Here is a 10,576-nt window from a genome sequence, read left to right on the forward strand (position 1 = left end):
TTTTAATGAAGCTGTCATCCACTTTCATGGCTGTGCACAGTTAATGCTCCTACCTTCTTCATCAGGAAATAGATGTGCATCTGGGCGTCATCCAGGACAAAACGATGTGGGCTTTTCATGCCCTGCAGGGTCTTCTCCATGGTCTTGCTGTCCACGTTTACCCACTTGCTGGCTCCCGGGGCCAGGAACTGCCTGGGGGGAAGGAAGTGATGAGCCTGAGCTTTGCAGTCCCACTGGGAGTAAGCAAGTGCCACATCAGGGCCTGCTCTAAATTCAACTGGGATGCAAACTGTCCCACTGGGCCACAAGGTCGCACTCACTTGTAGACCTCTTCCACCTTCTGCGGGATCGTAGCGCTCTCGCCGTGCCGGATGTCCTCACAGGCCTCCCAGAAACAGAGGTTCTCCACTGTGAATGAAACAGCGCATGCATCAGCTACCTGCAGGAGGCGCTCATCACGATGCCAATATGGAGGAGAATTGCCTTTCATAGAGGGATCATGATTATTAATTTAGCAGATGCTAGATCCTATTTTTTTTTTTTTTTGAGAGGGCAGGGTCAGTCAGTCCCTGGAGTAACTGATCGACGGCCCAATAGTGAGGTCACTCAGCTGACTCTGGGATTTGAGCTGATGACCTCCTGCAATGAATCCCAATCTGCTGAGTCACACACTGCCCAAATAGGCCCGCAGTGATCAAATAATGAATATGATTCTTACTTGCTGACGATGCCTCCATGAAGCTGATCTACTTGGGCGGGGGGGTCTACATGCTGCTCACCACTGAACTCCTTCTCCAGGTACTCCCTGAACTTGCACCGTCCCAGAGGGTCCCTAAGGAGCTCCGTGAAGCCGAACCCCCATCGTTCCACCCGCAGCTTGGTGGGTGTCTCCACCCTGCACCAGGAGGCGTGGAAGTGAAGAGACGACAGTCACCTCTGGGGGTGTGGCCCTGAAGAGGCAGGATGGGGCGCGGTAACGCACACTCACATGTCGGCATTCAGCGTCCAGAGTGCCGTGTCATCTGTTATCCAGGGGTTGCTGGGGGGGCAGCCTTGCATCATGGGGTCATGGTTCAGGTACTGCTCGCTGAACTTAAGGAAGCTGAACACAGAAGACCAGCCATTCCCAGTTTTAGTCCTACTTTCTATAATCCTTGCAAGTCATCAAATATTCAGGTTCAATGCTGGCATATTCCAGCAAACTGGAGCTCGAAATGGTGACGAAATGATTATACGTCATTGAACCCTATAAGGAAATTCTCTTTTCATCTCCTCCATCTTGCTCTCCATAGGTGAGAGAAAGCTTGGTAGCAAAGGGCAGCTGCCCGTAGAGGCTCCCAGGAACCTGGGGGTTAAGGGCCTTGTTCAAGGACCCACAAGTGTGCTGAAGCCAGGCTTGAACCGGCGACCTTCTGATCAATATTAAGTAATTATTTGCAGTTAAATACAGTTCAATTCAGTTTAATAGTCAACCGGTTTCAATATTAGTTAGGCATCATTAATCCAGGATATGTGTGACTCTGAGATTTATGGTGAAAGATGGATGGGCAGATGGACGAAAGAACGAAATAACGAGGTTAGATTTTCACAAAGAGCAGTCCCCAGCATTTTTGTCAGAATTAACATGAAATAGATCCCCCCCCCCACCAATCAGAGGCACAGTATACAGAATACCCAGAGATATCCCCCAGTTAGGGACTAATGTGGACTGGTGTCGAACCAGTGGTCCCCCAGCTATGCTGGGACTGAGGCTGAATCACAGGTGTTGGGGGGGGGTAGGTGGGGGAGGCTGTTATCCAACCTTTCCAGGCAGATGGAGGACTTGACCCTCGAGCGGCCCAGGGATTTCCTGATGTGTTCAATCTGGTGTCGGGAGCCATGAAAAATCACACGGGGAATATAAGAGTCAGAAAAAAGGCACAGCATGGTACACATCCAAGCCCTGATAAGAGCCATGCTGTTGTACCTTTAAACAGAATTTGTCAATATCTGAGAGCCAACAAAAGAAAACGACAACACAGATGTAGATCCTTCCGAAGCAATTTTCTTATGACAGCATTCTTAAGAGCCCACTTAATCACCCTCTTTGGTTGTTCTTGGCAACCATCCCATCAGCTGAAATAGGTTCACTCTAAATTCTTTCAGGCTTACCTCTCTTTTGTAGTAGTCCGCGTTCTGTTCTGTAAAGAAGGAAGAAACAAAACCGTCTCTAAACATGATATAAGCCACATGTTTATGGGAGTTTTACTTGCGCAAAAATGTTCTGAGGGCACAAGGTTCATTGGTTCAGAGAGATAACCAATCAGACTGTAGAAGTGGTGGATACAGGCAACTAGAGGAGGGGGGGGGGTCAACCAATCAGATGTCTTGTTCCTGCCTCCTCTAGTTCCTTAGACCCACCTCCTCTACAATCTAATTGGTTATCTCTCTGAACCAATCATTTTTCCTTCTGCCCTCAGAACATTTTTGTGAGGGTAAAACTCCCACGAGCGAATCACATGCAAGGAATCAGACAGTAGGAATTCTGCTCACACTCAGCTCCTGGCTTTACTAAGCAGACATCCAGTCTAGAAACCATGAATAATATAGCACTATTACGAGTATGTATTGTGGGACTGCTGACGTACTTACGTTAGCATGGAAAACGAGAGCAGGAAGTGAGGAAGAAGTGAGACAGAAAGATGAGCACAACGAAGTGCTGTCACACTCACACACGAGCTTCCCTCGGATGCCCTCCCACCAAAAACACTGATTATCACTTCACTTCCTTGGGTAATTTGGGGGCCCAAGGCAACAGCCTATTCTGCCTATAGCTGCCATATATATATAGATATTAATATACATATTTTTTCTTCATGACTTTGATCTTATCTAGGCCCCGAGCGGCTCTCTTGTTTGCCCGGATCCGGTCCTGTGACTGACAGAGGCGATAAACAGCAGGTACTGGCATTACGGAAAAAATGTATATGCTTAATAAAAAGCTCAGACCAGCTGGACTCGGGAGTTGTGCCGGTTCCTTCGCTCAGGGCCTTGTTCTTGAACGCTGAATGTTCCCGGCTGCAGAAAATCAGAGGGTGAGAAATCCTTAGCTGAACTTCAGATGAAGAGTGAGCTCGTTTCTCTCAAGCAGACTGACGCCGGTCTAACGCTGCATTAATACCCCTTAGCACTACTGGTCACATTTCCCATGATGCCACTGGGTACAGCCCATGGCGACACTGCCCAGTAGGGGACAGTGTGACAGCTTTCCAAAAGGACCATTCGGTCCTGGAGGGCCAGTCGGTGACACAGTATCCATGATCAGGACTGGGGTACCCTGCTTTACAGAATAAACTAACCAAATGTCGATACTGAATGCAATCTGATTTAACATGGTTTCCTTAAATCCCAATTAAAGTGCTTCAGATCAGCTCAGGACTTAACAGCAGAGAGACTATTTGGCAAATTATTACGCTGCTATTTGCAATTACATCCATTATCTCTCCGCTAACATGCAGCATTAAGCCTGAGCCGCAGGAATAGAGGTCAGATAATGGATCCGGTATTCCGGAGGTGGGATCCTCTTCCAGCTCGTTTAAAAGGCCCAACAAGTGGGGGGGTGGTGGGGGGGGAGACGCAAACACAGCATGTCTGCATTTTAGCTTCAGGCCGTCTCCCAGTCCCTTCGCACTCCTCTCTCCCAGATCCAAGCATCACCAGTCTTAGCGATGCGTCTCGTGTTTCTCGGGCAAAGCGGCCATTTTGTCATTTGCTGGTTTTAATCCCCCCCCCCCCCCAGCTTCCCCCGTCCACCTGGCCGTACCAGAGTGCAGAGCGTCCCTGCCTTTTAAACACGAGCAGCACCTGACTGGGGGGCCCTACGCTGCGTGGTTTTTGGCTCAACTGTGTTTCCGTCTAATTGGCGTCAAAACGGTGGGTTTCATCAATGAAGGTGGTGTGTGGCTGAGCGGGTTGGCAGTCGCCGCCTATGACTGGAAGGTTTGCCGGTTTAAATCCCACAGTCAGCAGAGTGACATCACCACTGGACCCCTGAGAGAAGTCCCTAAACCCCCAACTGCTCTAGTCTCAATAAAAGGTACATCTGCAAAATAAGCTGAATTTAGGATGTGATCCGCAGCTGCGTGGCTGCCATTCCCACCTCCTGATGCCGCCCCGGATGGGGATAATGGCCCACATAAACGCTGATGCTTATTAGCCCTGAGAGATGCTGCGCACCCAGCAGAAAGGGGCCCTAGTGACGGCCGGGATTAAGCCAGATACACACCACACTCTGCTCCTGTCCCACACTTTCATTCTCCACTCTCCTGTGTTATTCATGAACTCCAAATTACACTCAGCGAGGGTGCAGTTGCTCATTCCCGCAGCCTGCTGTCCTGTCTGTCTTCTGAAAGCTCTCGTCCCACAGAACATAGGCTTCTTCCCAGCTAAGTAAATATTTCATGATCACACTGAAGCAGTAGTGGGTTATCAGGCCCTGAAGTCGATATATTCCTCCCCCACAAAGTATGCATGGAGACACTCTGTGTGTCTTACTTAACGAAGATAAAACTCCCCCCCCCCCCCCCCCCCGTGAATTTTGCTGAGCTCAATGCTCTGGAGATGACGGAGATCGAAAATTATACCGGAAATGTTCCATATGTCCTTACAGATGTTTCCTTTGCCTTCCTTCATTGAACAAACCCGTTGTCGTGGGAGAGAACTGCACAACCCCCCAGCTCTCTGTGGGGGAATGGGACCCTGCCTATGCCTTCCTGCCAATCCTGCCAAGTTTCCCCTGTAAGTTGAAGGATCTCCTAACAGGCCTGCATGTAGATTAATGTCATACCCAGGACAAAGCAATTGCAGGTTAAGGCCCTTGCTGAAAGGCCCAACGGAGTAGAATCACTCTGGGCATTCACAGGATTTGAACCAACAACCTTCCACTTGCTTGCACAGATCCCTAGGCCCAGAGCCACCACTCTGCCCCACAACCTCAAAAAAATCCTAGAATCGCCCCCAGCCTGAGGCGATATTCGAGCTGCCAAGGTGCATTGAGTTCAGGTTTACCCAGTGTGTGCTTTACTCTAATCACAGCATACTGGGTTTTCGCCGGGGCAGATGTAGGGAGTCAGGGGTTTTCGGGGGAGGTGCTTACTGGCGGTCTGTTGACGAGCCAGTAGGCCTGTTCCTGACATTCCAGCACGATGCGGTCCGCCTTGCGCCTCTGTTTGGCTGCCCCTGGTAGGAGCAGAGCAGTCGATGGAGAGTCAGAAAGCATACTGGGTAATTAGCATATAGCGGTAATCACTGAACTGCAAGGTAGGGTTTTCATTTTTCTGTTTCCTTTTTCACTTAGAAATGGATTTTCCGACTCTAGTGTTTAGGCTGAGGTCTGATTTAACAGATAGGAGGGAAATTATGACCACACACCATGTTACTTTTTAATTTAGGTAACATCATCATCCTCTTAATACGAGATTTATTCATCCATTCTCATCTGTCCCCTTGTGTGCATTTATGAAATTGATTTCATAGCTCGATGCGACAGTATTCCCGGGCTGGGGTGGGGTTTACCTGAGCTGCTCCTTCGCCTGCATCACCACGAAGTCCCAGGTGTGGTTGATCCGTTTGTGCAACATGTTGTAGCTGTCCTGCGGAGACGATGTTTAAATGCGACATTGCCAGGTCGCACGGCTGGCTGCGTTGCTGCATGGGTTCACGTTATGACTCACAGGCCGAACCCCTCCCAGGATATCAGCTGGCAGTGTCGGATTCACAAACCCTCTTACTGATGAGAACCTAAAATGCGTTGACCCTGACGCAACATGGCGGCAAGTTGGTGGATGTCTATGTGCGATCCTACTATGTGCATAATTGGTGGGAGGTTTTCTTACACAAAAATGTTCTGAGGGCAGAAGGAAAATGATTGGTTCGGATAGATAACCAATCAGATTGCAGAGGAGGCAGGACCAAGACATCTGATTGGTTGCTCCTGCCTCCTCTAGTTGCTCGGATCCACCTCATGTACAATCTAATTGGTTATCTCTCTGAACCAATCATTTTTCCTTCTACCCTCATAATATTTTGTGTAAGTAAAACTCCCATGAGCATTCAGCTATCACATGATCTCATCAAGCAATGCTTCAGACCAGCGAATAAGAATAGCATTGAAATGTACATAAATAAAAATTTTCTCTTACCTTTTCATAGTCTATCAGCTGCCCTTGCTTTCTGATATTCTTCTTAGTCAAATAAATCGCTTTAGAAGAGCAAAAGAAAGACATGGCAAGAAACTGTGTTTTTCTATTATTCTAGTAAAGGGAAGTAATGATGTAATAGGCGAGCACATGATTAATAATTGGTAATCACCGTAATCTAGCTCGGAGGCTGGCCACTGCTGAGAGCTCCAGAAGTACGGAGTCTAGCAAAAAGGAGATGCTGTCATTTGAAACTATTCAGAAGCAGCGTGACAAAGGTGCTTTGTGATTTAACATGTCAGGGACAAGGCGGGGTGGAAGGCATTTTGCTACTTTAACTGGCATTGGTTCTCATACATCAGTGTTTCCCAATCCGGTCCTCGGCGACACACAGATGATCCACGTTTTTGCTCCCTCCCAGCTCCCTACCAGACAGTCTACGTTTTTGCACCCTCTCAGCTCTGGAGCCCGGACCAGATTGAGAAATACTGTCCTACACGGTAATTCCGCAGTCTCTCCAACGAATAGTTTCGATATGCGTGCCCCCCCACATGGCCACCACCCTCTCGCGCTGCCCTCCATCTGAAGAAACCGTGGTTTTAGGTTACCTGGAAGCGATACGGCGTCTCGTCGGGCCCCAGGACGAGCGTCCTGGGGTCCTTTAGGGGGTAAATGTAGCCGTGCTTCACGATCAGATTCCCCACATGAAGTGCCTCTGAAAACACACAAAGTGGTCACTCATTTCCACGTAAACTACTCAAAGCTCAAACAAATCCACTACTCGTAGCCCAGATTTAGGCATAGTAATTCTCTAAATTTTTGTCAGTGGAATACAGTAGAACACACGATAACTAGAAACTGAGTAGGCATATTATATTTTATTTTACGGTATAGCAAGTAACTGGAAAAAACGTTGACATGGTGCACAGAATAAGCCGCGGGGATGGTGCATTCCTCATCGGAACTATAATTAATTACGAGTAATTGGGACTTTCCACTTTCCGGCTGCCTCCGCGGGCCATTGGCAGTCAGGCGCTCCCGGGGGTTTCAGACCGGCGCAGCAACAGCGCTGCTAGGGGGAAGCCTAGTGTTTACAGGGAGGGGTAACTGCTTACCGGGGGCAACAGGTTTTTTGCCCATTCAAGTCTGTTAATGCATCTGCCATCTACTGCCTAAAAGTCCCCTCCTTTCCATTCCGACTTCTTTTCCAATCTGGGCTGTAAATCAGGGAAATCTGCTCCCTTGCTATTTAAAACCTCATCTGCATCGCCCGGGAATTCAGGACAACAGCGTCTTGCAGAAGTGCATAATGAGGGAGACGGATAGCGATATTTCTCCAGGCATGACTGACTGCCTCTGGCTATCAGCGAAGTTTGCATCGGGACTATCAAACCGTACAGCTCAGCATGCGTAGCGGCGCGACTCGGGACTGGCCTACAGATTATTTGTACTAATAGCCTCTCAGCAGAAAGATAAATAATTCAGCAGATAAATTGACGCCAGGGGAAGAAAATCCCAAAAGCTTCAGGCGAATGGGGTGTCTATGTTATGGACAAGCTCAATTCTGACATTTATTAATTCACAGGCTCAGCAATATCAATGGAACAGAACATGCTTCTGTCAGACACGTGAATTGCATATGCTTACACATAAATGCAGCTAGGCTAATCTGTTGTATGGATGACAAATTCTATTACTTCATTTGTATTTATTATTCAAAAGACTCGTTTATTTCTGTTATTTTATTACAAAAAAAAAAAAACCTGATGACGTCTTTCGCCAGCAGGGGCGCCATCGTCGTCACGAAGGGAAAAAAACAATCGATTAACCTCACATAAGAGCACCAGGTAACGCTTCCCTACATACTTCTCGGCCCTACCTTCTTCCATGATGGAGTACTTCTGAATTAGCCACTCCACGATATCATTTCCTGGGAAGGCATAGCGAGGAAGGCATCTAGTTAGAGTCGAGAAATGCATTAAGCCGTCATAAATCAAAAACGCTGAACTCGATAAATAAATTACATAAATAAATATGAGCGCAAGGAGATCGATGACAGTCTTAATGCACAGGATTCCCGAAGACCGCCGATGTATGGGCTTTCCTGTGAAGGGAAGGGCTTAAATGACCATTAGGACCCGGCCCCCGGGACACTGCACGGCCGGGGTGTAAGACAACCCGGGCGGCATGAAAAATTATTTTTAAAAAGTAAAATATGTATCGTGCACCTGTCATCGCATGTGGAATCACTGTGATTAACAGTCTTTGATTCTTCATCTTTATCCCCATGTCGGGATCTTGCATCGCCACAATGACTTGTTCAATCTGGGATAAGAAGAATAGTCAAAATCGTGAAATCAAGGTGACGACAGACATAGTGAAAACGTTCAACCTAGTAATATAATAATTGCTTAATGTGATTTGATATGTAATCGTTATATTCATCATTAAATCACCGGAGAGACACACTCATATATTTAGGCATATATATAAGTAAACTACAAGGTTTTTCCTCTGACTATCTTAACTGCACGTCAAAGACGTTATCGGATATTCCCGACTACAGACTTTCGGTTTGATCATTTATTCGCGTTATTAATTCGGCTCCTGATTACATTAAACTAAACATGCTCAGATTGTTACAACCTTTGCTTGTCGGTTATTTTTGGGATCTTTCTGGATGGGCTCAAGGCGGGGTCTGTAAGCACAAGCAAACTGCCAGCACTTTTGTTTTACATGAAAATAGTTTGATGTCGGCCTATTGCGTTATTGTCTGGCTATAATTTGGAGGCAATATTAAACAATAGGCCCATATATTGTAAATATACATGTTGTGTTGTTTTGTTGTTATCACAAACGTATAGCCTGATCATAAATTTCATGGATACTGGATGTTGTATGTTCCATTATATTTATGAATGAATGATTTATGTGAAGTCTGGCTTAGATTCGAGAATTAATCATATAGATTAAAAAAAGTTTTCATTTAAAACTTATCTCATATAATAAAATCCTCGTCCGAACGAACATATGTCAGAATGAAAAAACATTTAAATTATTTTTGTGATGCATCAGTATCAATAGCTACAACGTCATAACAGATATAGATATAATGCGGTTCATACTTTGAAGTTGATGCGTATCTCCCGAAAAAAATCAACTCCAGAAGAGTCCGCGTCTGTAAATGCCTGAACCTTCGGAATCGATCCTACCTTTGTTAGGCGCGGCATCTGTGTCTTGCAGCTGTTCCCTTGGATAAAGATGTTAATTGTCATGCTTACAGCATCTCGATCTCCGGCGTTTGTGAAGTTGGGATTGATGCTGTCCTGTGTTTTTTTTTTCCTTCCACACTTAAGCTCTGCTTGTTACTGCCCCATAGCGGAGCGCAAGTGAAACGGACTACCGGAGATTTGCACTGTTTTTCTGTTAGTGTGTATAATCAAAATATGACTCAGTTTGGCCAGTTAGAAAAATATGATAATAGAAAAGTATTCTTTTCCTCTCACTTTTTTTTCTTGATTTAATTACCGACTTCACGTACTTACACTGTGTCCCGTTGCACGATGTAATATTGGAAACTATGATTTTGTGGCAGTGTTTTGTAAAGGAATTTTCCGTTTAATCATCGTCTTAGTATAAAGCTATATGGTTGTTCTGGTATCAGTGGACGTACATTATGTATTTTTTCTTCTCTTGAGCACCATGGTCATGACATGAAGCTCAGTCATTGATTACTCGCAAATGTTAGTAGTCATCCGCTGTTTATCTTGAAGATGTAAAAGTAGTGCGCGTACATCTCCTCGTTAGTATAGTGGTGAGTATCCCCGCCTGTCACGCGGGAGACCGGGGTTCGATTCCCCGACGGGGAGAGTCTGCATCTTTTTGCCTCGGTCTCAAAAGGCACCAAGCTAGAACCGGCCCCGTGTTAGTGGAAACGGGGCTTGTGACTTGTACTCATGCATAATATTCTGCGGGTCGCTCAGCAGCGCAGCATATGAAACTAGACTCGGATTGTAAGTGTGTGGTTTTGATAATTGATGTATGGATGGATGGATCCTTAATAAGAGATATAAACAATAAGGTCCAGTCGCCAACTAATCATGTAAAATACGTCATAAACTCATGGTTGTTAAACCCAGAATAAAAATGAAGACGTATAACTAGGAAAGTCAACTTGCACATTTCAATTTTGGTTCGATATAATCACGTTTGTCCTTAACCCTCCAGTGCAGGAGGGGACGGTAATGCGCATCGAATGTTTCCGAACCTGTGTGTGATACAACCGAGGAAGAGCCGATGACTTCGGGGGAGGAGGGGCAGGCGACTCGGAAGAAAAAGCAGCAGAACCCAATGCAGCCTGTAGCCCATTCAAAGGCCTACTGTTGGACCTCTGCTTATTT

The 10,576-nt window shown here is 46.3% G+C and overlaps 1 non-coding gene across 1 annotated transcript; it reads left to right on the top strand.

Annotated features, from left to right (window-relative positions):
• The first annotated feature begins 9,973 nt into the window (after nt 1-9,973).
• On the top strand, nt 9,974-10,045 carry trnad-guc (transfer RNA aspartic acid (anticodon GUC)). Its single transcript has one exon. It is a non-coding gene; the product is annotated as a tRNA-Asp (tRNA).
• The last annotated feature ends 531 nt before the right edge of the window (nt 10,046-10,576 follow it).

The sequence above is a fragment of the Brienomyrus brachyistius genome, unplaced genomic scaffold (genome assembly GCF_023856365.1).
Source record: "Brienomyrus brachyistius isolate T26 unplaced genomic scaffold, BBRACH_0.4 scaffold717, whole genome shotgun sequence".
Classification (NCBI taxonomy): Eukaryota; Metazoa; Chordata; class Actinopteri; order Osteoglossiformes; family Mormyridae; genus Brienomyrus; species Brienomyrus brachyistius.